Source organism: Schistocerca serialis, chromosome 3, assembly GCF_023864345.2.
Source record: "Schistocerca serialis cubense isolate TAMUIC-IGC-003099 chromosome 3, iqSchSeri2.2, whole genome shotgun sequence".
Taxonomy (NCBI): domain Eukaryota; kingdom Metazoa; phylum Arthropoda; class Insecta; order Orthoptera; family Acrididae; genus Schistocerca; species Schistocerca serialis.
Window position 1 is genome coordinate 627,216,188 of NC_064640.1, and position 27,314 is coordinate 627,243,501.

A 27,314-nucleotide genomic window follows, 5' to 3' on the forward strand; every position below is an offset into this window, starting at 1 on the left:
TTTTCCGAACTAGGAGATTGCTGTTCTGCCTCCATTGTTCGATTACGTTCAGCAATTGGCCATCAAAAATTGTAGTCTCAGTGTCTCATTAGGTTACTACCTGTGCGTCTTCGCAAAATGGGCATGTAATCTCAAACACCCTGTCACTAGTTACAGGTGTAGCCGGCCTCTCTCCGCTCACGCAGTCGGCGTCTGAAAATCCTTCGTCATTCCTAAAGCTGACCGGTTCCATATTGATTTTCACCAGCCGGTGATTGTCGTTAGCTGACACCATACTATTTAATTCTATTTCTTACCCCACTAGGACCCTAAATTAATATAATAGAAACATAGAATCTGTTGTGCAGTACTAAATTGTTTACGGTCGAGCGCTTTGCAACTTGTCGTCAGTCAGTTACCAGATACTAGTATTTGGTCTTATGCAAACAGAAATAAAGTGCCTTTTCTTCCCCAGAAAGGTCTTGAAAGTCCTGTCACGGTCACAGTGAGTAACAGAACAGTGCATCTTCCCGAACAATTTAAAAATTATGATTCGAAGTTATATGACATGATGACACTGGACAGGATTCACAGACATCACCGTACGAGGTTTCTTGTGTGTTCTGACTCTCTAAGTACATTACAAGTACGTCACCAAATGTATCCAGTAGATTAGTTGATTCAGCTCATCCCTGACTCCTTACAGTGGCCCCAACACCATGGTATGGACGTGATCTTTTGTTTGATACCTGGCCACATCCGGATACAGGGAAACGACACGGCTGACAGAGCAGCCAGGAAAGCATATCGGCATGGTGTTGTCCATTAATGTCCCATCCCGCTGCACGTCGTCATCTCATTTTCTGACTGATGCATCTTGTGTCAGTGGGAGACTGAATGGCTTAAGGTGACAGAAAACAAACTGTGGTCGCTTAAATCGACCACACAGGCATGTGTAAGTAGGCCGTTCAGGTTTTTATATTGGTAACGCCACGTAGCGCCCTGTATGAAAATCACTGGCTGTGCTGTGTGCAGTCTGTGGCTGGTTTGCATTGTTGTTGACTATTGTAGTGTTGGGCAGCTGGATGCGAACAGCGCGTAGCATTGCGCAGTTGGAGGTGAGCCGCCAGCAGTGGTGGATGTGGGGAGAGAGATGGCGGAGTTTTGAAATTTGTAAGACTGGATGTCATGAACTGCTATATATATTATGACTATTAAGGTAAATACATTGTTTGTTCCCTATTAAAATCTTTCATTTGCTGTCTATGCCTATCAGTAGTTAGTGCCTTCCATAGTTTGAATCTTTTATTTAGATGGCAGTAGTGGCGCTCGCTGTATTGCAGTAGTTCGAGTAACGAAGATTTTTGTAAGGTAAGTGATTTGTGAAAGGTATAGGTTAATGTTAGTCAGGGCCATTCTTTTGTAGGGATTTTTGAAAGTCAGATTGCGTTGCGCTAAAAATATTGTGTGTCAGTTTAAGAACAGTCTTGTATAATTGTTCAAAGGGGACGTTCCATATGGCGACCCTGGAATCTTCTGATTTTTTCTTGTAGTTTGTGTAATTAGTGTAGCTTTAGTTTATTGCTAGCGCGTAATTGTAGAGAGAATCTCCTTTGTAGTTGCAGTCTTTCATTGTTGTACAGTAAAACAGTTGTGGCATGCATGTAAATTTGTACCAAGTATTTTGCAGCTGCGCTTGCAATGAACTAGATTTTTTTTTCAGTGCTATGTTAATGTGTTCTCTTATTTTTGCTCTTTAAATTGTGCTTTTCTGTGTTATCGTGTGAAATATTGTGACAATAATGGCGTGTGAAAAACGTAACACTAGGCTCCAAAGTAAACTGACAAATAATAGTGACGACGAGCGTAGCTTACCAGCACCACTGTGTAATGAATTAACAGACATTCAAAGTAGTAATTTGGTAATTGTGCAAAGGGAAATGGAGCGGGGGGCAAATAATGGTGTAGACAGTGAAACAATTAGTGAACAGGGAAGCATTATCGATCGATCGGTCGGCAACAGCTCTCCTCAGGATTCCGAAATGACAGGACACAATATTTCAAATACTGTAGACTCAGGTTTTGGGTTGTCACCGTTTTCTCAAATGAGTCAAGACACATTTTCCACTTGTCAAAATGTGAATGTTGCCGGTGCAAATTCACTGCCGAAAAGCACTGAAGAACATGCTTCAGACACCAGTGCATTGTTATTACAGTTAATGCAACAAATGGGACAAAGGCTACAAAAGTTAGACGCAATGGAACAAAATCTTCAAAAGGTAGACTCAACGCTTGAACAAAATCAGAAACAAATGGGACAAAATCTTCAAAAGTTAGACACAATGGAACAAAATCTTCACACCATGCTTGAACAAACACTTGAAGATTTAACTACTGAGTTACATAAAATCGAATCGAAATGTTAAAAAGTCTGTAATGACGTAAAAACACAAATTTGTGAGCATTTCCAACCTATTTTTTCGCGTCATGAAAATGCATTACAGAATCACGAAGCAGCCATAAAAGAACTGCAGACTATTGTTCATGAAAATCACGACGCCTTGCAAGCTAAAATTGACTCAGTTGCATCTACCGATTCGGTTACGCAACTTGCAAAAACTCAGGAAAACTTAAAAGACACAGTAGATACGATTTCAACACAAATGGACACTCTGAAACTTGGTTCAGAAAAACACACAGAGGAAATAATTTCACTAATGGATGAAGTAGCCGAACTTTCAGATCAGTTCACTAACTTATCTACAAAGGTAGATGATGATCTGAATGACAAAAGACCTGTAGCCTTCACGGACACTGAAGAGTATGAACAAATTAGAAAATTGAAACAAAATCAAAATCAAATCAATATACAGTATAAAAGAGAAATCCGGGAAGTACGAGATCAGTTGGCACAAGTAATACAAGAATTACATATTTCAGAGGACACTCACACTCCAGTACGGGAAGAGGGACATAGAAATACGGAACAACCACAAAATAATAACACAGGACACATCTGAAATTATAAAAGAAATTGGCAAGGCGCATTGGATTTTGAGATGGAACCGCCGAAACGAAGTAACAATGAGCGATGTGCGACTCGCCGACACGATGATTTTGACTATAAGCTGTTCATTACTACACGTAAATTCAAAACATTTAAGAATTCTGACAACGACATTCATCCACAAGCATGGCTTCATCAATTCTCTCATTGTTTTCCTCCCAAGTGGTCATTGGAGCACAGGTTAGAATTTATGTGTGGCTATTTAGAGAATGAACCAGCTATAAGAATGCGATCGGTCATTCATGATTGCCACAGTGAAGGAGAATTTTATCATGCCTTCCTCTCAGCGTATTGGTCTCAAGCTACACAAGACCGAGTAAAACATAGCATCATAATGATGAAACGTTTCGAACAATCTGAATTTTCCACTCTTATGAAATATTTTGAAGACATGTTGCATAAGAATCAGTATCTTTCAAACCCATACAGCCCCTCAGAACTCATCCTCATTTGCTTAATCAAATTGCCTGAACATTTACGACATATTATTTTGGCAGGACGTTGCAAAGACGACATTGAAGCTTTTCAGGGACTGTTACAAGAACTGGAAATTGACACTGACAATCGCGGAACGCGAAAACCGGAGCACAACACTTACAGGTCACATCTGTCACAATTCCGCGATGACAGAAATAATACACGACAAGGCTATTCTTACAACGTAAATCGTGACCAAAACAGACACCACCCGTATGACAACCGTTGGCAGAGTACTAACAATTACAGGGAAAGATCACCTCTCCGCAGTAATGACTATCACAGAGATAATCAGAAAAACAGACAATATGGGAACCAAAATAATTATTATCAAGGGAGACAGAATAACTTCAGACGCAACAGTTCAGCGCGCAGTTACGATTCCGGGAGAGATTCTCCACCACATGACCGACAAACAAGAAACTATGTAAACTACCGACAAAACGACAGACCTGAATTCCATCAGAACTGGCGGGATTCAAACAGAGCAGGGCACTCTCGACAAGGTGAATTTGTAGAAGTTAGGTCTCCTAATCCCAATAACGACGCGCGCCAACAAAGAGACAGACAATGACCCGCACCGCAGGCAGCCATGTGCGCCGGCTCGGCTTGAGAAAAATAACATAAGCTAACCTGGAGATAAATTCCAGTATTCCTTACTGACGTATACCACATGATAATTTCGTTGAAACTGAAACTCTGCATACTAGGAAGAGTAGAGGTTTACACCATATTTCACGCGTAAAACCAATTACTGAAAGATAATCTGTTTTTTAACTTTGTCTTTGCCATAAAATCTTTCACTTCACGTTACTGGTACTCACACTTACAGACTGTTAACATGCAACTATGTTTTAAAGTTAACTATCCATTCAAGAACCTAGGGAACTTAGACAAGTAATTACGAATGCATTGTTATTGTGAACAGACGACACAGTGTTATTGTGTGTGTACATTCTTGCTTGTTAGTTGCACGATTACGTAACGATTATAAGGCTCACATACTTAGAACATTTACCAGTACTGCTAATGAGATTTTAATGCAACATTTTGGTTTACTTGAAAATACATTCTGGATTTAAAGTACTTTCTGTGAAATACCAGATGACACAGTGGTTAGTTTATGTGACAGCTACACGATTTTATCACGACGCTACTAATGAGTGACAATTTACAATGTTGTTTTTACAGTGTATCTGTTTTATGTCTGCACAGGTTTTCTGAATTCTTCTGGAAAGTAAAACATGTTTTAGTAGTAACTTTTGTGGTATAGCTACAATGAGACAGCCTTTTTCATAGCACAACAATACATTACATTATAGTATTTTCTTCATCACGGCAATAAGCATAATAACTACGATATCTATACGCAAAGCATCTCACTTTTGTTTATGATGAGGTGAGTACATTGACTTCAGAAGAAATTTGCTTACAGAGGACGATAACTATGACACTTCAACAGAATTATCTTACAGCAATAAGCACATTTAGCACTACAGGACACGCACTTCAGTGATTAATTTTATACTAAAAACATTTATTTTTAAAGATTTTTGAATTACAAAGAAAGTTTTCCGTGATACATTTCATTCCATTGCTGTAATCTCTAACACCTGAGGGTATAATTACATTAATCCTCAAGGGGGCACACACTTACTTTGTGTACCATGTGTTTGGCAAGCACAAGGAGCCCTAGCTAATATGGTATTTGCTTATACAACTTTACACATCGGTACCATATTTCTCTAACACACTAATTACACAGGTATCTGATCATTTAACTGAGAGATAAACATTTTTTTTACTACATCAGTGACACATGTTTACGCAATTACAGAGTTGGATTACTTCACACTTACAAAATTGTATTTTGTCTGTACTTTGTGAACTGTTCATATTTTTTCGGAACGATTGTGATACTATGAGAGCTTTGAATGATGTATTTGGTATGAGATCATGATTTTTAAAGTATGTTTGAGGTAGATGACACTATTGAAATGAGCAGAGAATTTTTTTAGGTTTTGAAATTATTGGAGGAAGCTACGACGATTTTGAGAGTTGTTGAGGTGTTATGATATTATTACGATGACTATGTGTATTATGCTGTTGTGGTATGTTTATGATCAATAAGCTGATGCTATATGAGTTATTTGATTATGCTATGTATCTGTTATGATGAAATATTGAAGAAGTGTCGACGAATAAGGTAAGGAATAATGAGTAGTGGTTAGGGACTCTGACTTGTGAAAAAGTATGTTGGAAACCAAGAATCGTACTTTAAGAGTTATGAAATGTGTCTAAATGCATGAATGTATCACAATGCCAACGAATATTTTTTGAACACTGTTATATTCATAGGATTTTGTTTCTACACATTTGCAACGCAAATTCTCGACCTGTGAAATTTTTTATATGATACTGTCACTGTATTGCAAACTGGTGTCGTAAATATTTCGGTAAGAAAGCCAAGTGACCTTGACGTAATGCGTCTTGAGCGGCCAGCTGTGTCAGACGCCTGGAGAAAAAGCCATTAGTATGTGCCTTTTCAGAGGCACAGGTAAAAAAAGAAAAGGAGGGCCATTATCCTCGCTATTGACATTCCTTTGTAGAAAGCATCGCAAATACGACACGCTCAAACTTAAAAACATATGATAATACTGTGGAGCTCTTAATTTATAATATTTACTAAAATGCCTAATGAAACGATGAGAAACATTTCACGGCTATTGTCTTACTAGTTGAGAGAAATGCCATATGGCTTGCTTTATGTATTTATTTACTCATTTTGCTTAATATCTAGTTTCTAGCTGCACTGCAGAATTGGTTAAAATAAAATTTAATAGATGTACTAATATAGTTATTTTATGCCTACAGATCCAGTCAATTATAAATTTATGATCTACTTCCAAGAAAATGAGGGCACATAAATAGACATTTCCCTTCACAGGAATTGCATAAACAATTTTTTTACGATTTGGTAACTTATACGCTAGCGTAAGTTCTCGTGATGCATCACCCTAGTGTTAAGATGTGACACAGGTATTAAACATGGCCATTTTTACTGTAATATTTTTTCTGCTTGAGCTATGTCATGTTTAGATATAAGTTATTGCATTTACTGCTGCTGTTTGCCAGGCATAGTGCTACTAAATTTCACTTTGTATTACTCTATTAAGCTAGTTTTACTACCGATTTATTTTTCTTGTTGCTGCACATTGGCTCATATTTGTTGTAATAGTGCATTTGCTTTGCTAATTTATGCTGCTTGCTTTGCCATTTGTATTTTTTATCATTGCTGTTTGTGTTAATTGTTTTGTGGTACTGCATTGCCTCGTTCCTTAGTTTAGCATCTGAGCTCAGTAGATTTAAGTTAGCATAAGATGGGGTAGGCTATATGAGAGAACGAGTTGTGATGAATTGGAAGAAATGCATTGAGAAGCTATAAGAAAATGGTTTGGCCAAAAAAGTGTTTTGAAGGAGGATATGAGCAAAAAAGTAGGGTTTAGGGACATCAGGTTTACGTATGATTTTCTTGGAAATAAATGATGAGGTAAGATAGTGGAAAATAAATAATGAGGTAAGAAATATGTGAACATATAAATACAGAAAGCATGCTTGGATAGGATTTTTTTGGTGGAAACAAATGTTGAAATAAGACGAAAGATCTATGGTATGAAGTTTTAGGTTGGACTGCATTACCAAATGTTACACTGAAAACAAACCCTGCCCTTTCCTCTTGTGTTATTCTACTATGTGTTTGTTTACTCTTGTATATTTGTGTTTTTCCTGTCTTTATGTGTTTAGCTGATATGAGTTACGTTGTAGAATTTTTCTAATACTATGTTATTTACTTTGTAAAGATGTTTAGACATTATTTATCTGTTCTGTTTTGTTGCTCATATGTGAAGTTGATGTTTCAAAAGTTATTCTGATCTTTATGTATGTACTTATGTCATAATTCTTGTAACACTGATGTGCATGTTTATTTCTATTCTTTTGTAAAGCCTGTACTACAAATGGTATCTGTTTTGTTATGTTCTTTAATGATGTATTTTGTACATTTGTAATTGTATTCTTATGTTATAAAATTGTAATTGACACCAGTTCACCAAATGAAGTAACTTGTAAGTTCCATTTCACTGCACACGATTCTGTTGGTCATAGTACATGGACAATATTTGAGAAGTAGGGACTGTTAGTGTTTGCACATGTGTTAAAAATTCAGCAAGAGACTGGATAACAGCATTGCTGGATCTAAGGACACTTCCCAAAACTTTGTGAGTGCACAATTGGTGGTTATGGACTTGCTATATTGTCTGCAAGACTCTTCGATTGTGATTGTGCACCTGCACAGTCGCAGCAGATGGCTGCTGGCCATCTCTACAGAGACTACAGTGGGTCTACACCTTTGCTGACTCACCAATACAATTATTTCCACAAGGACTGCCGTGGGTCTGCACCTCTGGTGGTCCACCAATACCACAATCTCTACCAGGACTACAGTGGGTCAGCACCTCTGGTGGCCCACCAATACCGTAATCTCTACCAGGACTACAGTGGGTCTACTCTGTGATGACCGACCTACCAATATTCTTCAAAACTTCGACTGACTCTGCGGTGGGTTTGCTCTGTTGTGGCCCATTACCTGTCTGCATGTCAAGAGTCAGCACTGTCTTTTCATTGGAAGGACAATACTACTTCTTCAAGACTGCATGGAAATCCACTACTTCCGAGTGCATTTTCTTCTACTGCTCAGACTTTGAGAAAAGGAACGGCAGTTTTACTGTGATGAATGATCAGGACTGTCTTTATGGACTGTGAGAAAATTTTAGCTTTTGACCAATATTGTATCAATAAGTGTGTGCATTTGATTTCTTTGTTATTGTAATTATGGAAAATTTTATCAAATCATTATTGGCCACTTCCCAAAACAATTTGTAAAATTTTTTGTATGGAGCATGAGGGCTATGTAAGTAGGCTGTTCAGGTTTTTATATTGGTAACGCCACGTAGCGCTCTGTATGAAAATCACTGGCTGTGCTGTGTGCAGTCTGTGGCTGGTTTGCATTGTTGTTGGCTATTGTAGTGTTGGGCAGCTGGATGCGAACAGCGCGTAGCGTTACACAGTTGGAGGTGAGCCGCCAGCAGTGGTGGATGTGGGGAGAGAGATGGCGGAGTTTTGAAATTTGTAAGACTGGATGTCATGAACTGCTATATATATTATGACTATTAAGGTAAATACATTGTTTGTTCTCCATTAAAATCTTTCATTTGCTATCTATGCCTATCAGTAGTTAGTGCCTTCCGTAGTTTGAATCTTTTATTTAGCTGGCAGTAGTGGCGCTCGTTGTATTGCAGTAGTTCGAGTAACGAAGATTTTTGTGAGGTAAGTGATTTGTGAAAGGTATAGGTTAATGTTAGTCAGGTCCAATCTTTTGTAGGGATTTTTGAAAGTCAGATTGCGTTGCGCTAAAAATATTGTGTGTCAGTTTAAGCATAGTCTTGTATAATTGTTCAAAGGGGACGTTCCACATGGCAAACTTCATGTCAGCTTCATTGAGGAGATTCTGCTTACCAGGCTGAGTGTCAAACATAGCCCTTCCGAATGCAGGATCCACCACTCTGTGAGGATTATGGTGTGTCACTTTCAGTTCAGCATATTTTGACCATGTATGTCTTGAATACAGAAATCAGGGTAGCTCTCAGTCTCAATGGAGATCTGCCCATCACTCTCGCCGATATTGATTCCAGTGTTACAAGAGTGGTGAAATTTTGTGAACTGTCAGGCCTTATCACTAAACTGGTCGAGAAGGGAGACAGACTTCAATGTATTATAAACTGCTCCTCATGTAGGGACAGCCTTTGTCCCCACCCATGAGACTGGTATCTTGACTTTCCGTCAGGGCGCGGATGACCATGATGTCGAGCGCCCCTCACCTAAAATCATCTCGATCATCACGAGTAACCGAACCCGCCGATTCCACATGCGACAGATACGTTTAGATATCGAAATACACGAATCGTGCGTAATCAAACTTTTTAGTGTTTTCGTAATAGGGAAACGATTTGTCTTTGACTACGAAAGTAGGAATTCTTAACTATTACATGAACTGTGTTCGCATTCTAAATTATTAAATGTGGTACGGAATTCTAATTTTAGTTTCTGGTAAGCCAGTGTTACGACGGCTAGACGCTACCATGTACATAAAAACAGACCGCTGTATCACCCTTTTACAAAACTCAACGGCATGCGGCGTGATCTAGCCGCTTCGTAGCCACAGAAAATCGTCCTACACGAAATTTGATCTCTTCCCTGGAAAAGTGAAGCTTTTTTTCTGTTCAGTTGAGCGTTGGCATTTATTCTGGACTTTAAAACTGTCGCTATTCTGCCGACTCTGAAGATGTTAAATCAACGTGTTGATCATGTGCCACCTAAAAGATATATTGCTAATTTTTAAAGTGTTAATTTTATCACGAACTTCTTTCCGAAGTGCGTTGACGATGATGGGAGTCGACCTACAATACGCTGAGGTGACAAAAGTCGTGGGAAAGCGAGAAGTATATATGCAGATGGCGGTAGTAGCCCTTACATAAGGTATAAAGGTCAGTGCATTTCGGAGCTGTCATTTGGACTGAGGTGATTCATGAGAAAAGGTTTCCGAAGCGATAATTGCCGCATGACGGGAATTAACAGACCTTGAAGGCGGAATGATAGTTTGAGCTAGATGTATACGACATTTCATTTCGGAAATCGTTACGAAATTAATATTCCGAGATCCACAGTGTCAAGCGCCAACGGCCTTGCCGCAGTGGTAACACTGATTCCCGTCAGATCACCGAAATTAAGCGCTGTCGGGCTAGGGTGACCATCTTGTCTGTCGAGCGCTGTTGGCAAGAGGGGTGCACTCAGCCTTTGTGAGGCAAACTGAGGAGCTACTTGATTGAGAAGTAGCGGCTGCGGTCTCGTAAACTGACATCCGGCAGGGAGATCGATGTGCTGACCACACGCCCCTCCATATCCGCATCCGGTGACGCCTGTGGGCTGAGGATGAGACGGCAGCAGGTCGGTACCGTTAGATTTGACAATGTCAAGAGTGTGTCGAGGATACCAAATCTCACGCATTACCTCTCAGCATGGACAGCGCAGGGGCCGACAGCCTTCACTTAACTACCGAGAGCAGTGGCGTTTGCGTATACGTATACGGTTGCCGTTAATGGGCTATGGCAACAGATGACCAACGCTTCTACCTTTTGTAAGAGAACGACATCGTCTGCAGCGGCTCTCCCGGGCTCGTGACTATATCAGTTGGACCCCATTTAATCATATTCTGTATAAGATGTCTAACAGTTTCCCTGTGTCTTTCAGCGGTAGGTATAGGTTTATGAAAAAAGCAGTGTCATCTTTTACATTTAAGTAGCATTCATACCCCTTGACTAAGCCAGGTTTATCAGAAAAAACATTTTTATGATCTAGTAACACTACTCTTAACCGGTCCCTTTGATCCTCCTCTAAATCTGGCACCTCTTTCACTTTATGCTCTATTTTTTCTTGTACCACCCACATTTCCTCAGGGTCCACCCCCACATCATCTGGATACTCATTGTAGTCCCCCAAATCCTCTGTACGTCTACAATACCTAACTGGTATACTGGCTGCTTCTTCATCGATCACATAGTCTTTTCGAAAAAATGGCACAACCACATCTTTCCCATTTATTTCAAAAATTATTACACTTTCTTTAAAATTTAATCTCCCTTTGTAATGGTTAAAGGAATCTACACCAATCATCATTTTTATACACAGATTAGGAATTATAAGGAAGGTATGGAATACTTCCACCCCATTTATTTTCACTGGCAACAGAACATCATTTCTAACAGTTTCTTTCACTTTTCCAGTAGCTGTAATAATCTGTACCCCCACTACTGGCATAATTACAAGATCCTTCCCTTTTTGCAATGATTCTAACCAACCTTTACTCACAATACATAAATCACTACCTCTACCTGCTAAACACTGTACTTCTTCACCACACACCTGCAGACTAATTATTGGTTGACTCAATACTTTCCTTCCCTGGCTAGTATCAGCACCCTCCTCGAATAAGTCGTTCACAACCTCTCTTAGATTGAAACCTTGCCTGTTTCCGGAAATTACACAGATTTTTGCAGAACCACCTTCACCACTTTTTTCCCCCAAACTATCCACTAGCGACAACTCAAAACTCCCTTTTGCCGCTTCGCTATTCTCCATTACAGCTTCTCTCTCTTCCCTTTCTCCACTATTAATTAGTCGGCCCCCACTTTGGTCACCATCCTCCTGCTTCTCCCTAATAGCCTCACAAATGTCGTCATTTATAGACACTATTATTTCCTCCACACTGGCATCGCTAATTTCCTGTAATTCCGCAGGCTCTGTACTTTCTCTTTCCTCAGAACATGACTCGACTTCAGCTTGGTTACTAACCACTTTCTTTCAGTCGGTTTGTGTCACATATTCCACTAATACACCATCCCTCTCGTCTGCAATACAGTACTTATCTAGTTTATGTCTGTCCAAAAAATCCTCTAAACCTTCATTAAACGTACTGATTTTTACGTAGCTCGTTTCGTCTGTTGCTACTACCTTCACCTGTACCTCCCTTACAGTCCCTGTCGGGTTACAATTAAAACACACAAAAGGTTTTGCTAGCGGGCTCAAACAACAACTTCCCGTCTGGTAAATGCTAGCCCATTCACAGACGGCATTTAGTTTGACGGATTCTGTAGTTCGGTATTCTTTCTTACATTTACCCCTCTCTGCTGCTGCCTTTGCACTACATCATTCTCTCGCACTGGAGAATACGATCGATAATCGTGCACCTGTTCCCCATTACTTCGCCTATCATTTGCAGGATAGCGCCACCTCCTGGCACCTCTAACCCTGCCATTTCCACGATACACGCCAATTCTGTTACTGTTTACGTTATGTCGCGGTCCTGCATCATTTGGTGGTCTGACATGACGATTTTCATGTTCCTTCTCATGCAATAACTTCTCGACCCTCTCCAAATAACTAATGAACTTATGTACATCATCCCTCGGCGCTGCAATAAGTTTGTTCCGCCAGTGCATAGGCATTTTACCTTCCAAACCCATAACAATTTGCTCTGGCTCGATTTTGTTGTTTAAGTATGACAAATTTGTCACCCACTTTAACGCGAACTTTTTTACACTTTCCCTTCTGGGATTAAATTTTCCCCCGCCCAGAAGCTATTTAATAACTCCATCTGTTTTTGCTTCCCCCAGTATTCCTTAAAAAATGCGTCTTTAAAGTATCGTACTGTTCAGTAGCAATACCCCCCCCCCCCCCCCCAAGTTCTGGCCTCTCCTAAGAATTTTGACGTAATAAAACCTGTTTTTTGTTTGCATGACCACAAACTAGGTAACACACCTTCAAAATCATTCCAAAATTCTTTTGGATGCACATTTCCTGTCGGATCAAAACCTAAAAACTGTCTGTTAGTGACATATGAAATTTCAGATGATTCTACCACAAAACTACACCCACTGCTGTTAATTCTATGTTTGACGTTAGTTTCAACTTGGCATAGTCTACTGTCATGCTCATCCAACCTACTTTCCACCTCTTCTACTTGGTTAATTAGCTGAAGAACATGTTTTTCAGACTCATCCACTCGCTCTGACACAGTTTTTACTTCATTTATACATTTCTCAGATTCAGAACTGATTTTGCTGGCTAACACTTTGTAATCAGTTTCACTTACAGATTCTACAGCCGCTATTTTAACCTGTACTTTTTGTATACCTTCTTTAATTTCATCTACTCCTTGTTTGTTTCCAATAGCAACTCTTTTCAAAGCCTCTGTTAATTCACCTTTTACAATGCTAACAGAACTTTTGCAATCATTCTCAACTCGAGAAATTTTGACACCTACTTTATTTTATAATGATTTCAATTCATTTTCCCACATTTCTTTTAAAACAGCAGTCTGCTTTTCAAGTTTTTCATTAAACCCACTATTAAGTTTACTAAATTTTTCACTAAAACCACTGTCAAGTTTACTAATTTTTTCATTAAAACCATTGTCAGGTTTACTAATTTTTTCATCAATCCAACTGTCAAGTTTACTAATTTTTTCATTAAAACCACTGTCAAGTTTACTAATAATTTTTTCAGTTTGTCCTTGTATGGAGCCCATTAAAGGGGCAAACATTTCCCGCATACTTTCTAGTTCCATTTTTGGCATCACTGTTTCTTGTTTACCTTTTTCCACCGGCACTATACCAAATTTGGTATCAACATTTGATACATTTGATTCAGTAACATTCCCAACACTATCATCACACACCTGATCGTTACTGAGTTCATGCTTAATGTTACTTTTTGAATTAGTATTATCCCCACTAGTTACTTTAACATACTTGAATCAGACTCAATTCCACTGCCCGTAAATAACGTAGAAATATCATCAAAAACATTCCCTTTTATTTTAACATTTACTCCTTCTCTCTGTTCAGGTGTGCTAGTGTGTGAAGCACTCACACTGAATAAAAGTTCTTCCTCCTTTACCGTATTCACACAATCTTTATCATTTGCCATGTTCTTCAGTCTTTCAGCACACACACACACAACAGATGTAACAAAGTTGACTTATCTTTTGTCGAATGCCGTAGCCTCGGCGTGTTGAAACTGCGAGTCCGATCCCGTGCGGCTGCCGTAACAGTTTCCGGGGATCCGCTCGTTGTGTAGGCTGACCGCGCTGCCCCGTTACTGCTCTCCGCCACCGCTAACATGCCATCTGCTGCTTCGCTGCGCTTCCGTCGCTACTGCGGCCGTTGCGTATCATCTTCTTTCTTGCAACTCCAGCAACTCGAAACGGGTTCCGTTCAAACTTCTGCTAGTACCGATTCACTAAATTCTTTCACTAACGTTCACTGTTCAGTCCATCAAAATCTTTCTCTAGACGGCGGATACAAAATACTACGGCTTTCGTGTTTCCCGCACCGATGCACCACGTGCGGCGGCGCGGTTCTTTCCGTCCCTTTATGACGGACCTGCACCTACCTGTGAAAATTGTCTCAGCAGATCATCAGTAGGAAAGCTGAGTGAAACCTACTGTACTTCGACGTGAACCAGGCTGCAATTAAAGTCACTAAGCTATGTTTCTGGAGAAACACGAAATGAAAGGTTGGAAATTTTGTCGTCAATTAATATATTCTGAAACTTAGGTGAACAAGTATCACTGCAAAGCCCGTGCTAGTCTTAACACAGTCACTCACAATCCCTTTCACTCACGTTAGCAAGTTTATGGTGTTGCATTTCCCGAAAACGTTCAAAAAAATGGCTCTGAGCACTATGGGACTTAACTGCTGTGGTCATCTGTCCCCTAGAACTTAGAACTACTTAAACCTAACTAACCTAAGGACATCACACACATCCATGCCCGAGACAGGATTCAAACCTGCGACCGTAGCGGTCACGCGGTTCCAGACTGTAGCGCCTAGAACCGCACGGCCACTCCGGCCTGCCCCGAAAACGTAATAGCTACCAAAATACAGATTGTTTTTGATGGATAATGCTCGCCAAATATTAAGTCTGTCGGTACCAAATGCAGTCACAGTTTTTAGCCACCGACCTGCTCATTACGCCACGCGGAATATATGTCTTTTCTCCTCACAAAATTCACTTAAAAATTCCAAAATTTCTACACAAACATCGTAACAATTGTGTCGTCACTTTCCAACACTTTAGCTGTATGAAACACTGCTAGATCCGGCAACTTATCATTTCCATCGGAACTACTACTGCACACGTCCGATCTCTTTCATGGCTAGGCTTCGACTCCTCTAGAATACTCTCAGTCTTCTCTATCAGCAGAGAAAGGCGCGCGAAGAATATTGCTTTACCATTGGTCAGTTTACTCAACAGCCAATAGCAAAACAACACTCTCCCGCGTCAGTCCGCGCTTTTCATCAATAACCAATGGCAAAATAGTAAACCTAACGACTGCACCTTTTACCGACGTAATTATCTAATATGCTGAAGTTTTGTTTATGAAAAAAGTTATTTACTATTGTTATTTATACCTGAATTAACCTTCCCTTTACCATAAACTTACATCACAAATCTATTCTACAAAAATCCCCTTTCTTCATATCCATACTTCTTCGAAATGTTCCCACACTAAATCCTACTACATAACTCGTTAAACAATTATCTTCATATTATCCTTAAACCACACTCACGCACCATTCATACTGCTAAAACACATTTATAACATTTTACGTACACAAAAATACATTATAACACTTTGTGAAAATACTAGATCAGTTTATGAAAAACATTCAGTTACTTTAGTGCACTCTAGTGGGCACCATCGAAACTAAAATCACAGTCCCTCTATCGAATATTGTCCTCTATCGGCTGATACATAAACTACGTGCGCGTCCAGTCTCGCGTCACCATCTGTCACTATCCTGCTCTGAAATACATTTCCCACTTAACCGCCTCCAAGGCAGGCTCTTTATATGGCGCTACGCCTCACATTGTTCAGAATGTCAGAGTCATTTGGCCCCACGTCTGTGAAAGACCTATGCGTTGTACTTGTGACGTACCCTCTCGACGTAACCATTAGAAAGCAGCATTCTGGCTGAAATGGGGAGGATAGGGTAACGTATGTGAGATGACAGGGGATCTATTACAGAAAAATGATAATATAATCTTTGGAAAATTGAGACATAGCAAAAAGAATGGGAAATATTTGACAAGGGCCATCGGGCTTTCTCCTTCTTCCCGAACATCCCGGAACGGTTGAAGATCAGACACATTGATCCAAGTCACGTTATAATATACTTCCTGATGAACTATGAACCTGAGCCTACACAGCCGCACTGCTTTGGCCTTAGCGAAAGTTATGTGTGTGAATGAGGGCATCAAGAATCCCCAGAACACATAACACTAAAATTTACCATACTCCCACACGTAAGGCCGACGTCAGAATTCGAAGACATAGGCAAGCTTTAAGAGAACCAAATAACTGGAGCATGCTTAACCGCACTCCTGCCGGCCGGTGTGGCCGAGTGGTTCTAGGCGCTTCAGTCTGGAACCGAGCGACCGCTACGGTCGCAGGTTCGAATCCTGCTTCGGGCATGGATGGTTGTGATGTCCTTAGGTTAGTCAGGTTTAAATAGTTCTAAGTTCTAGGGGACTGAAGACCTCAGATGTTAAGTCCCATAGTGCTCACAGCCATTTGAACCGCATTACTGATGAAATATCAAGAGCGCTACACAAGGATTACAATCATCAACGACCGTATCCAAGACCACGACCCGAAACACACCGTACACAATAACATGATGCACGAGATAACAGAGCTTCAAACACTGTTATGGAAGCGGATGAACATATGGACATAGATGATGACATGAACACTCCAATGTCACCAGATACATGTACGGCATAGTACCAGTTCATACGGTAGCACCAAAATTACAAGTAATACAAACATAAACTTAGAACTGAGTTAGTAATAGAAACAAAAAACTAATTTTCCTCTTTGTACAAATGAAACAGCTAATGATTTAGTTCCTTGGATCATTATTTACAAACATGTAAATTTGTAGTTTGTGAAATGTATAAGACGCAAACTGTAAGGCATGAGAACTTTATAAATTTGTGCATAACATATGTATGCAGTATAATATGATGTAAATACAAAATCGTTCAAATGGCTCTGAGCACTATGGGACTTAACATCTGAGGTCATCAATCCCCTAGACTTAGAACTACTTAAACCTAACTAACCTAAGGACATCACACACGTCCATGCCTGAGGCAGGATTCGAACCTGCGACCATAGCAGCAGCGCGGTTCCGGACTGAAGCGCCTATAACCGCTCGGCCACAGCGGCCGGCGCCTAGGTGGAATGATGTTATTCACTGGTAATGCTTTTCCTACGACAGCAGAGGGTGACATGCTGCTCAGGAGATATTCGTCCCTGCTTCCTCGTAGGAGGCTTGGTGACTGTTTATTGTTAAAAGGTTTCCTTCTCCCCTTAATGGGGAGGGAGTGTGGCAGCTTGATGCTACTCCACGTGGAGTGAGGACTCCTCTCTCTCCCACTGTGGAAGGAAAGCCACTGGATGTTTTAAAAAGATGTATGAATAATGGTAGGTTAGAATTTAGTTTTCTCAGAATTGTGTGAACGGAAGGTTACACTCAGGATAACTTACAAAACATTTGCTAGGATGGTCACTGACTTGCTGTTTTAAAAAATGTCATTGGTAACAATTTAATGGAGCTTCTTGATTGGTGGAACGTCCTTTTGCACTGGTTTTGTGCATAAGAGAAAGGAACGATGGAATTTTTAGACACTGTGGTTGTTCAAGATGTAGAAGTAGGCACTTAGGTTTGGAGAGGTAGAGAAGAAGACATCCTGATTTCGGAGGGGCGGTGGAGGCTACACTTTTATTTATTAAGGTCAGCCAATCACACAACAGCTGATGACCCATAATGTGGATGACACCATTGGTAGGAAATATCAGGCTGTTAACACATCTTAAATTTCACTATCGCAGTAGCTAACTGCATGTTGTGTACTTGTCATTCTGCATGAATGTGATGCAGCCTATGATGGGTCCTCATTCCTCAGGGAATGAGGGGCAATGGTCACTCTAATTATCTGGCAGTGTAGGGAAAGCAGGAGGGCACCAGTTGGGCATTTTTCTGTCCACATCTTCTGAATGTGATCAGGTTTCATGATTTAACGACTTCCAGGGATTCGAGAGCTTATTATGAGACAGCAGTAATTCATTTGCACGCAGATTCATTTGCATGCAGCTTCCATAAGTCTTTTGGGAATGGTTGGACTAATCACTGCACACCCATCTGCAGTTACGTATTTTATTGTAGTACCTATTGCAACAGTGCTCACATCCGCCTCTAGCAGCTAGCCCTAAATGTGGAAAAATGTGAATTAATGCGGGTGAGTGGGAAGATCAAACCTGTAATGTTCCGATGCAGTATTACTAGTGTCCTGTTTGACACAGAAGAGTTGTTTAAATATCTGGGCGTAACGTTGCAAAGCGGTATGAGCTGGAAAGATCATGTGAGAACTGTGGTAGAGAAGGCAAATGGTCGACTTCTCTTTATTGAGAGAATTTTAGGAAAGAGTGGTTCACCTGTGAAGGAGACCGCATATAGCACGCTGGTGCGACCTATTATTGAGTATTGCTGGAGTGTTTGGGATCCGTAGGAAGACACATAAGTAATTCAGAGGTGCGCTGTAAGGTTTGTAATCGGTTGGGGCTCATTCGGAGGCATACAGACACTTGTTTTTCCCTCAATTTGCGAGTGCAACAGGAAATAAAATGACAAATAGTAGTACAGGGTGCCCTCCACCACGCACCGTATGATGGCTTTCAGAGTACCTGTGTTGATGTAGATGTAGATGTAATGTTCTTTTCGAAGTTTACCAAACCAATACAATTCTGATTCAAGTGAGATTAAATTTTCATAATTGTTAACCTTCTAATTTTGTAGCTTATTTCCCATATTAATGTCTAATGTTTTTATTGATTATGTATGAGATTATGAGCAGTGATAGTAATAAAATTGGGTTTAACTATATCAGTACTTCAAATTCAGTAGTTTCGAGAAGCCCTTTTCAATTATTAAACCTTTAACGCTCTTAGTAACAATCAACACCCAGGACTCATTTATGAGGACCATTCGATTTATATTATTGAATCCGTTAGGCAATAGAATCATTTATGCATCAGAGCTCGTGGAGCATGGTCAGTTTCTCTGTCATTGCAACCGGTGCAGATGATTACAGCAGCCAAAACGCTTGCCAGCTCTGTTGGTGTCTTACAAGGTATATATAGAAAGAGATGCTATTGTAAAATTTAATGATTTCTGTAGTAAATTTATGTCGATATTTAACAGAAGCTCTCCTAAAAAAACCATCCAAAAAGTATATTAAAAACCAGTAAACCATGGATACCTAAAGAGATTAAAATATCATGGAATTGGAACAGGAAAAGTTATAAAAGGGCCACAACTGAAGACCCAACATAACTTACGTTCTACAAAAAATTATTGCAATATTTTAAGAAATGTGATTAAAATTTGAAGAAATATCCAAAGCATGACAAAAATTAATAATATGATAACAATATAGCATACTGTGAAATGAGAGACAAGACAACTAGACAGTGAAGAAGACATTATCACAACCAGGCTGAATGTCAATATTATGTTGATGCGACTGTTAATTTATTAGCTGAGAGTATTTTTGACAATCATCTTCCAAACGTAACAGCAAAAATTGGACTAAATGATTCAATTGAAGAAAGAAGAGGTATTGAAATGTAATGTCACAGAACCACAAGAAGGTGGAAGTAGTGTAAACACAGTTCTCTGAAATTAATAAAAGTATACAAGCTCTCAAAATCAAAAGCTCCTGTGATTTTAATGGAATTCCAAACATAATTTTTAAGACTTGTTCCAAATTGGTAAGTAACTTCGTTAGTCTATGTCTTCAGAGGGTCGGCATGTTAAACTGCATCTGGCAATGTTAGTGGTAGAGTGTGGCCGGATGCTGTAAAATGTGTTCATATCCCTCCACATTAGCGTTTTCTCAAGCAAAGTAATGGGGCCAAACCCTAACAACGAGAAACACCGCAACACTCCAACACCATTTCATTCGCACTTAATGTTAGAGATGCACGTGAGTCATATAGTACTGCGGGTTCTGGGTCCCGACCGGCTATAACCAGTTCCTCATCGTTAGGTAAGATCCGATGTCTGATTATGCACTTGGGCTCCTTGGTGTCCCCAACTCCCTCCACTGGGGAACCACCGGTAATTGATCAAAGTCACCCATGGGAAACGCCAGCCACTCCCCGCCTCCCACTCCCCCACCAGTCTCCTGTCATCTGGACCAATGAGGATGAAACAGCTACACCACATTTTTCTATTTTATAATTAGGGCACATATGTGTGTGGGGTCACTCTGCAGCTGGACAGCATAGGTGAATGTTGTGTCTATATGATAACAGATTATGTCACTTGAGTTCTGTCAGTCAGTAACAATATCATGTGACACCAGAAGAAACCACATCCCGGCTGATATGTAAGTACATTCGTTTTTGCGTATTTTTCAGTGTTTTCCTCAGACTCCGACATGTGGATGTGTAGCCACGAAAGCCGATGCTTGCGAACACACTAAGCACCAACTGGCATGCCCTATAATCCTCTTTGGACTGGTGCCCGACACTGCTGCTATATCAGTTCCGGCCAAGAGAACCCCCTTCGCGGTAGTAACGGCAAGCAGAACCTAAGACTTTGGTGGAAATATCAAATACTGGTACACATCTAGCTAACGAGGAACTCCTACACTGTATTCACTACACAGTGTCTTCGGGCTGAGGAATTACTCACACGATCGTGGCTACTAGGTCGTGAACAGGAGTGCTCCACATGTTTTCCAAACACTACACCAAACCATCTCCCCAGGCGTGATAGATAAATTTAAACAATACGTACCTGTAATCACCTCAAACCTAGCAGATTGCATAAATGGCGCTTAATGATTCAGGGAGACGTCATTCCGCCACACCAAAATCTGTCGTATCTTACTAACGCCTTTGTAGACAAACTCTGCTAACAGTTTAAGCGTAAAGCACTCCTCTCCCCTATTGTCCATAATTTCCCTCCTTGGACCACCATCTAGACAAACCTGTCGTGTGTCGCAGACACTTACACGCTCATTAGGGGAGATCTATAAACGTCGTTGTGAATAAACGCTGCTAACAGTTTAAGAAACACATCCCTCACAGTTACCCTTTCTCTCTTTACCAATCAGAAACATACTCACTCTCTTCCCCTTAATCGTTATACTTTTAAAACTAGCGTATGGGCTCTGTTTTCAGCCAGGCAGCCTCCCAGGTGGAATTAAAACTCGTAACAAAATAAATCCTACAAATATAAGCAATACTGGAATAAAAATCCGAGTACGGTACGTAATTTCGACTGATCCGTAAAATAACAAACACAAGTGTTGCCAGCTAGCACACTGCTGTATTTGCCACTAGAAATTACCCGTGCGTTAATAATAAGTATCCCTTAACTGAGAGCAGGATATGTGGAACATACATATCCCCCTTACTACACATGAACCATAACGGGTGCATCGGGAAAAATGTGGAAACCAAATTCAATCCTAGGACCACGTGGGTGGTGGAATAGGTTTGCGAAATATGTAACTATCCCACTATTAATATACGGTGGAGCTATAACACGGGTAAATAGATGCAGGAATAATCCGAAGTATATACGATCTCGCTATACACGCAAAAGATATAGAGCAATGGTCACGGTGCAGCAAAAAATAAACTCTTACCACATACAAAGTCATAGACCCACAGAGATAACGGCACATAGAAATGCGCCCTTCGAAACCAAGCAGCGTTTGCCAATAAGCGTATCTTCCAAAGACCAGTTACCAACGTGATTAAAAAAATGCGGACGTCACTCGCACGATGACCTCTGGAAATGCGAATTACACATACCTAATAACAGTGGAATCAGTACCATATTTATGATGTGGTGCTGATCGCATCTGCCGGCGCTACCGACCCAGAAACCACCACGGATGAATTTGCCACTGTAAGCCTGCAATTGCCCCCAGGATGGCGGTCTCAAACTGCGGATATTGGCTGACGGAAAGGAGCATTAACGAACTGTGTGTCTCGTTAGTAGTAGCTGTCCAGAATTCTTTTACAGCTCCTTTTTTCCAATAATCGCGCCGCCTCGGTTGTAATGCGGACGTTGAGAAACAGTGGCCTAACACTACGAACATATTAGATATGGTGACAGCAACCTGGAGTGGCCGCCTTGATAAACCTACCAGCGCGTCACCTGTCGAACACGAAGCAGACAGTAGAGACAGCCAGAGGAATAAATACGTTCAAATAACATTTTTATATGGCCTTATTAAAAAAAGTATTATTCGGTAAAAAGCATACCGTATTTGTACTGGTTAGAATAACATCAGCAAATGGTGGACGTTAAGTTTATACCGCGAATCCACCTCTGAAATATCGTTTGAGCTACGACAGCAGCAAGTCTACGACAATATAGACGATGAAGAAACATAAATCGTCTAATATTGGAGCATATTACTTCGTGACGGAACGGTTTTCGAGTGTACCTGCATAGCGAGATTTTATTAAGTCGATTATACAAGGAAAAACCATTCTGAGTCTAATATGAAATACCTTCTCCATGTTCAGCATTGTGATGGAGTCCATCAAAAATGCGTTCTGTCAATACATGTAGTGTTAAATTACGATCTATGTATCATAAGGCAGGCTCCCTATGAGGAAGCAAAGCGGACATATGACCAATCCATGTATTTTATAAGGTTCCTGACCTACTTCGTAAGAATGAATGTTTGATTACTTACAGAAATGATGTAACATACCTCTTACTAAGCGGAACAATTCTCTCGAAAACCAATAGCGTAATGCAGGACTTCGTACCACACTCGAAAACACTATCGTGACCTGACATTTGACAATATAAGATAAGAGAAATTAGTACCTGTAAAGATAGACGTTTTCCTCCCTCTAGCTCTGGTTTTCTGAGTTACAGTTGGCACCATAGTAAATATGTGTGTGTAAATGGGTGTCCTAAAACAGTTAAGAGGAAAACCATTGGAAAAACACAACAGTAACTCAACTGAAGGGGTGATGGGTCTGCCATCGATAGCTGCGGTGGTGTCATAAAGCATGTTTTCCAGCATTGGATGCATTGGAAGTAACGCAGTAGACGAAATGATTTGAAGTCGTCCGTCAGAGTAGCTTAGAATTCTACGATTAATTCGGCTCCCAGTATAGATGTTTTGTGTAATCGATTTTCAAGTTAAAAGTATAGGCAAACAGCACTTTGTTTTGTAAACCAACATAGATTCACGTTTTCTTTTTTTACGTGTGGTATCGAGATATGGTATTAGATCCTACCATTATGAAAAGATCCACTATGACTATTGTCTTCTACAATTGGATTAAAGAAGCTGAAACTCTGTCTGTGAGTGGTTCTTGCACGTTGAAGCCGAACGTACGAAGTGGTCACATTATAGTGAGTGGGTCGTGTGTTAACCTCTTGGGGGAAATAGATGGAAGTGCGAGAGCGTGCTGCCCGAGGTGTACCTGGAGTTCGCAGAAAACTGGACTTCATTCGGTGTGAGGTGAGCTTGACTATGGCGGCAAATGGAGCTGGCTCCACAACACAAAGCAGTTGATGAAACAGGAAAAGACGGGGTGTGTCAAATATCGACCTATTACGGTGCTCCCTGGCGGTGTTTTCCACTACAACATGACCCAAGACGACATTTGAAAGACTTTACAGGGGAAGAATCATACGGAAACCGGGAGGTGTCGCAGTGTGACGAGTGTAGATCGGGAGTTTGCTGTTGCTCACAGCACCGTTTCACGTTCATAGAGAGTGAAACCACAGGTATGCTGTCCGAAGGAGATGAGGTGGCCGACCACAGCCAACCACAGCTACAGACGGCCTTTAAATCGCGCAGGAGACAAGAAGAGCTATACGTCAAACGGCGGCGGCAACTAACGGGACTGCGAGGGACTGAATCTCACGTTCTACAGTGGCAGGGCTACCGCGTGATCTAGTGCTATGTCACATTTCGCTACACTCTTAAGTATAAATGGAGATATCCTGTGTGACCACATCGTATCTGTTTTTTTTTTTTATCGAATCTTTTACATTTTCCACATGGATCGCATGTTGGTGTTACAGTAGGGGAATCATGAGAAGTTTGCTGAGAATAGATAAAAAAAAAGACTGTGTGGGCAACGTGGATCGCATAAGTCTTTCTTCTTGACCTAAATTAGTTAATAACATTATTCATTGGCGTTCGTTTAATTTTTCAAACCTATTTATTGTACATCCTTTGTTTCGACTTTTCTCTCTGACTGTATCAATTGTGGCAAATTTATTACTTTCGATGGTGGATGAATGAAACGCTTTACCAGTGCAGTGTTTTGGTGGAGAAGTTCAAAATGGCTCTAAGCACTATGGGACCTAACAGCTGAGGTCATCAGTCCCCTAGACTTAGAATTACTTAAACCTAGCTAACCTAAAGACATCACACAAATCAATGCCCGAGGCAGGATTTGAACCTGCGACAGTAGCAGCAGCGCGGTTCAGGACTGAAGCGCCTAGAACCGATTGGCCAGAGCAGCCGGCGGTGGAGAAGTAAAGTGTGTTGTCGAAGGATGGTGTAAGCCGCCGTCGGCCTTAATACTGCTTCATATCTCATCGCTACAGCGCTGTGTGGCTGGATAGTCTGAAATTAATCGTTATGGTGGTCAAGATAGCCATTTTGTCTACTTGTGATCTAGTGTGTACCTTCTTTGTTTAACACTTTAACATCATATGTTATTATAATTTTAATAGACAATTTCTTCCTTGCTATAAAGTGTGCTGAGTATCTTTAAAATGAATTTCTTCCATTAGTATGCCATCATGCAGTGAGAAAGTAAAGTCAAATCCACCCTTTATCTTGGAGTATTCACGTAAAAGAGTGTAATTACAACCGCACTTAGAGGTTATGACTGAAAATTCTGTCATCTGGAGTCTTTTGTTAACCATTACATATGTATTTTTTAAATATTTTCCGCAATTTCGAACACTGTATCCAATTAAGCGAGTAATGTGCCAACATCATGCTATATTGTGTCACCGCGTCCGGAAATACAACTGTAGCTCTGAGTGCCATACCGTATATTCACCAGTTTAACGAAACAGAAGAGGAATGGCTTGAGTGGTTGCAACAGTTTGGAGCCCATGTAATTGCTCACAACGTACCTGGTACTGTGATACTATGTTACTTTTTGTCAACAATAGGAAGTGTAGTATTTCGCCTCATTCAGAAATTGTTCCCTAACGCTACTCAGAGTAAACTTTGCCAAGAACTGGTTGTAGATGAGAAAACTAACTTTTGTGACTAAAAAGTGAATGTGGTGGCAGCTAGGTACCAATTCTTTCATTGTGAGAAATGATCAGAACAAACTTAAAGCGAGTGGGTAACAGTTTTGCAGCGTATGACGAGGAAATGCAAATTCATATGTGCTTGTGGTGCTTTATATTCAGATGTTATGTTGCCTAATGCGATAGTGTACAATGCAACTGATGTCTGGCTTCGAGAACAGATTTTGAAACATTCATATCCATCATTTCAACACATAGTGCATTTTCTAGATCAGTATGATTCAGGTGCCGTGTTGGCCGTCATCAATTTGTAGGGTTGAGTCGTCCCTTGCCTACGACCAGCCCAGTGGGCAGCCACAGCAAGCGCTTTCCACGCCGCGTAAACAGCTCTTTAAACAGGTGAACAGAATTAAGTCATACCCTTGGTGCTACTCACGACCCAAACGCCAAGACTGTCAGTCCAGACAGGCACAGTGTTACACTTGTGGCATGAAAGGCCACGTACAATCTGTATGTTTGCAATGGAACAAACATAAGAATTCTGCCCACTCACAAAAATCTTGTCACAAGGCAGTGTATTCAGCGCCTTTTGTAGGCATTAGAAAAACTAGCAAGTGAAACAGTTTCGTCAGTGCAACGCCAGTCCAACAATATTTTTGTTCATGTGCATAATAGTGGGAAACGTGTGAAATTTCAGTTGGACGCCAGTGCCTCTGTTACATAGCTGAATTGAAACACATATGAACTGTTAGGCTCCCCACGAGTGTCTTAAGCTAGCATGTGACTTACAGCTTTTAATGGACAAGACAGTCCTGTTCTCAGAAAAAGTACTTTGCCTGCTGTGTATCGCTCGTATACGCGAAATGTAGCTTTCAGTGTGCTGCAAGCACGTGATTGTGAGAATATATTTGGCCTTGATTCGTTTGATTTGTTTGGCTTTCAAATTCAGGAAAATGTGTTGTCAGTGACTGCATTCACTGCCAAAGACGGTGTAGCTTGCTGAATGAATTCCCTGAACTCTTTTCTGAAGGTTTAGGCAAGGCTAACAATTTTGTTGCACGTATTACAATGAAAGACAATGCTCAGTCGAAATTTTGCTGGACCAGAACTGCTCCCATTCCATTACGGGAAGAAGTAGCAGCTGAACTTAAAGAATTGCAAGATAGACGAGCTATTGCGCCGACGCAAGCAAGTCAGTGGGCAAGTGTATTGATTTTGCTCCCCAAACCTTCAGATCGCATTCACCTATGTGTTGGCTTTATGTCTACCGTCAATCTACAAACTGTGATTGATACTTACCCATTTCCACGCCCAGAAGGTCTCATGAACATATTAGGCGCTGATCGCTACTTTCCAAAAATTGATTTGCTCGATGCATATCTTCAAATACCACTAGATGAAGAATCTCAAAAAGTGTGTGTTGTGAACACTCATTTGGGCTTGTTTAAATATTTGCTTTTGCCTTTTGGCAGTGCATCCGCACCCGCCATTTTCCAACGGTATTTGTAACAGCTGACTGATCAAGTACCAAACTGTTCAAACTATTTAGACGATGTTGCCGTAGCAGTTCGAACATCTGAAGAACATATTGAAAATTTGCGAGCTTTGTTTCGTGTGTTACCTGAAGCAGGACACAAGTGCAAACTGGATAAGTATGATTTTTTTTAAAATACGTTTTTGCTAAAATACGTTAGCACATCTTGGGCTCGCTCATTGCATAGCATATAGAGCTCAGTATTTCGCAGATTCTTTGCACGTCGGCAGTCGACAGTCAC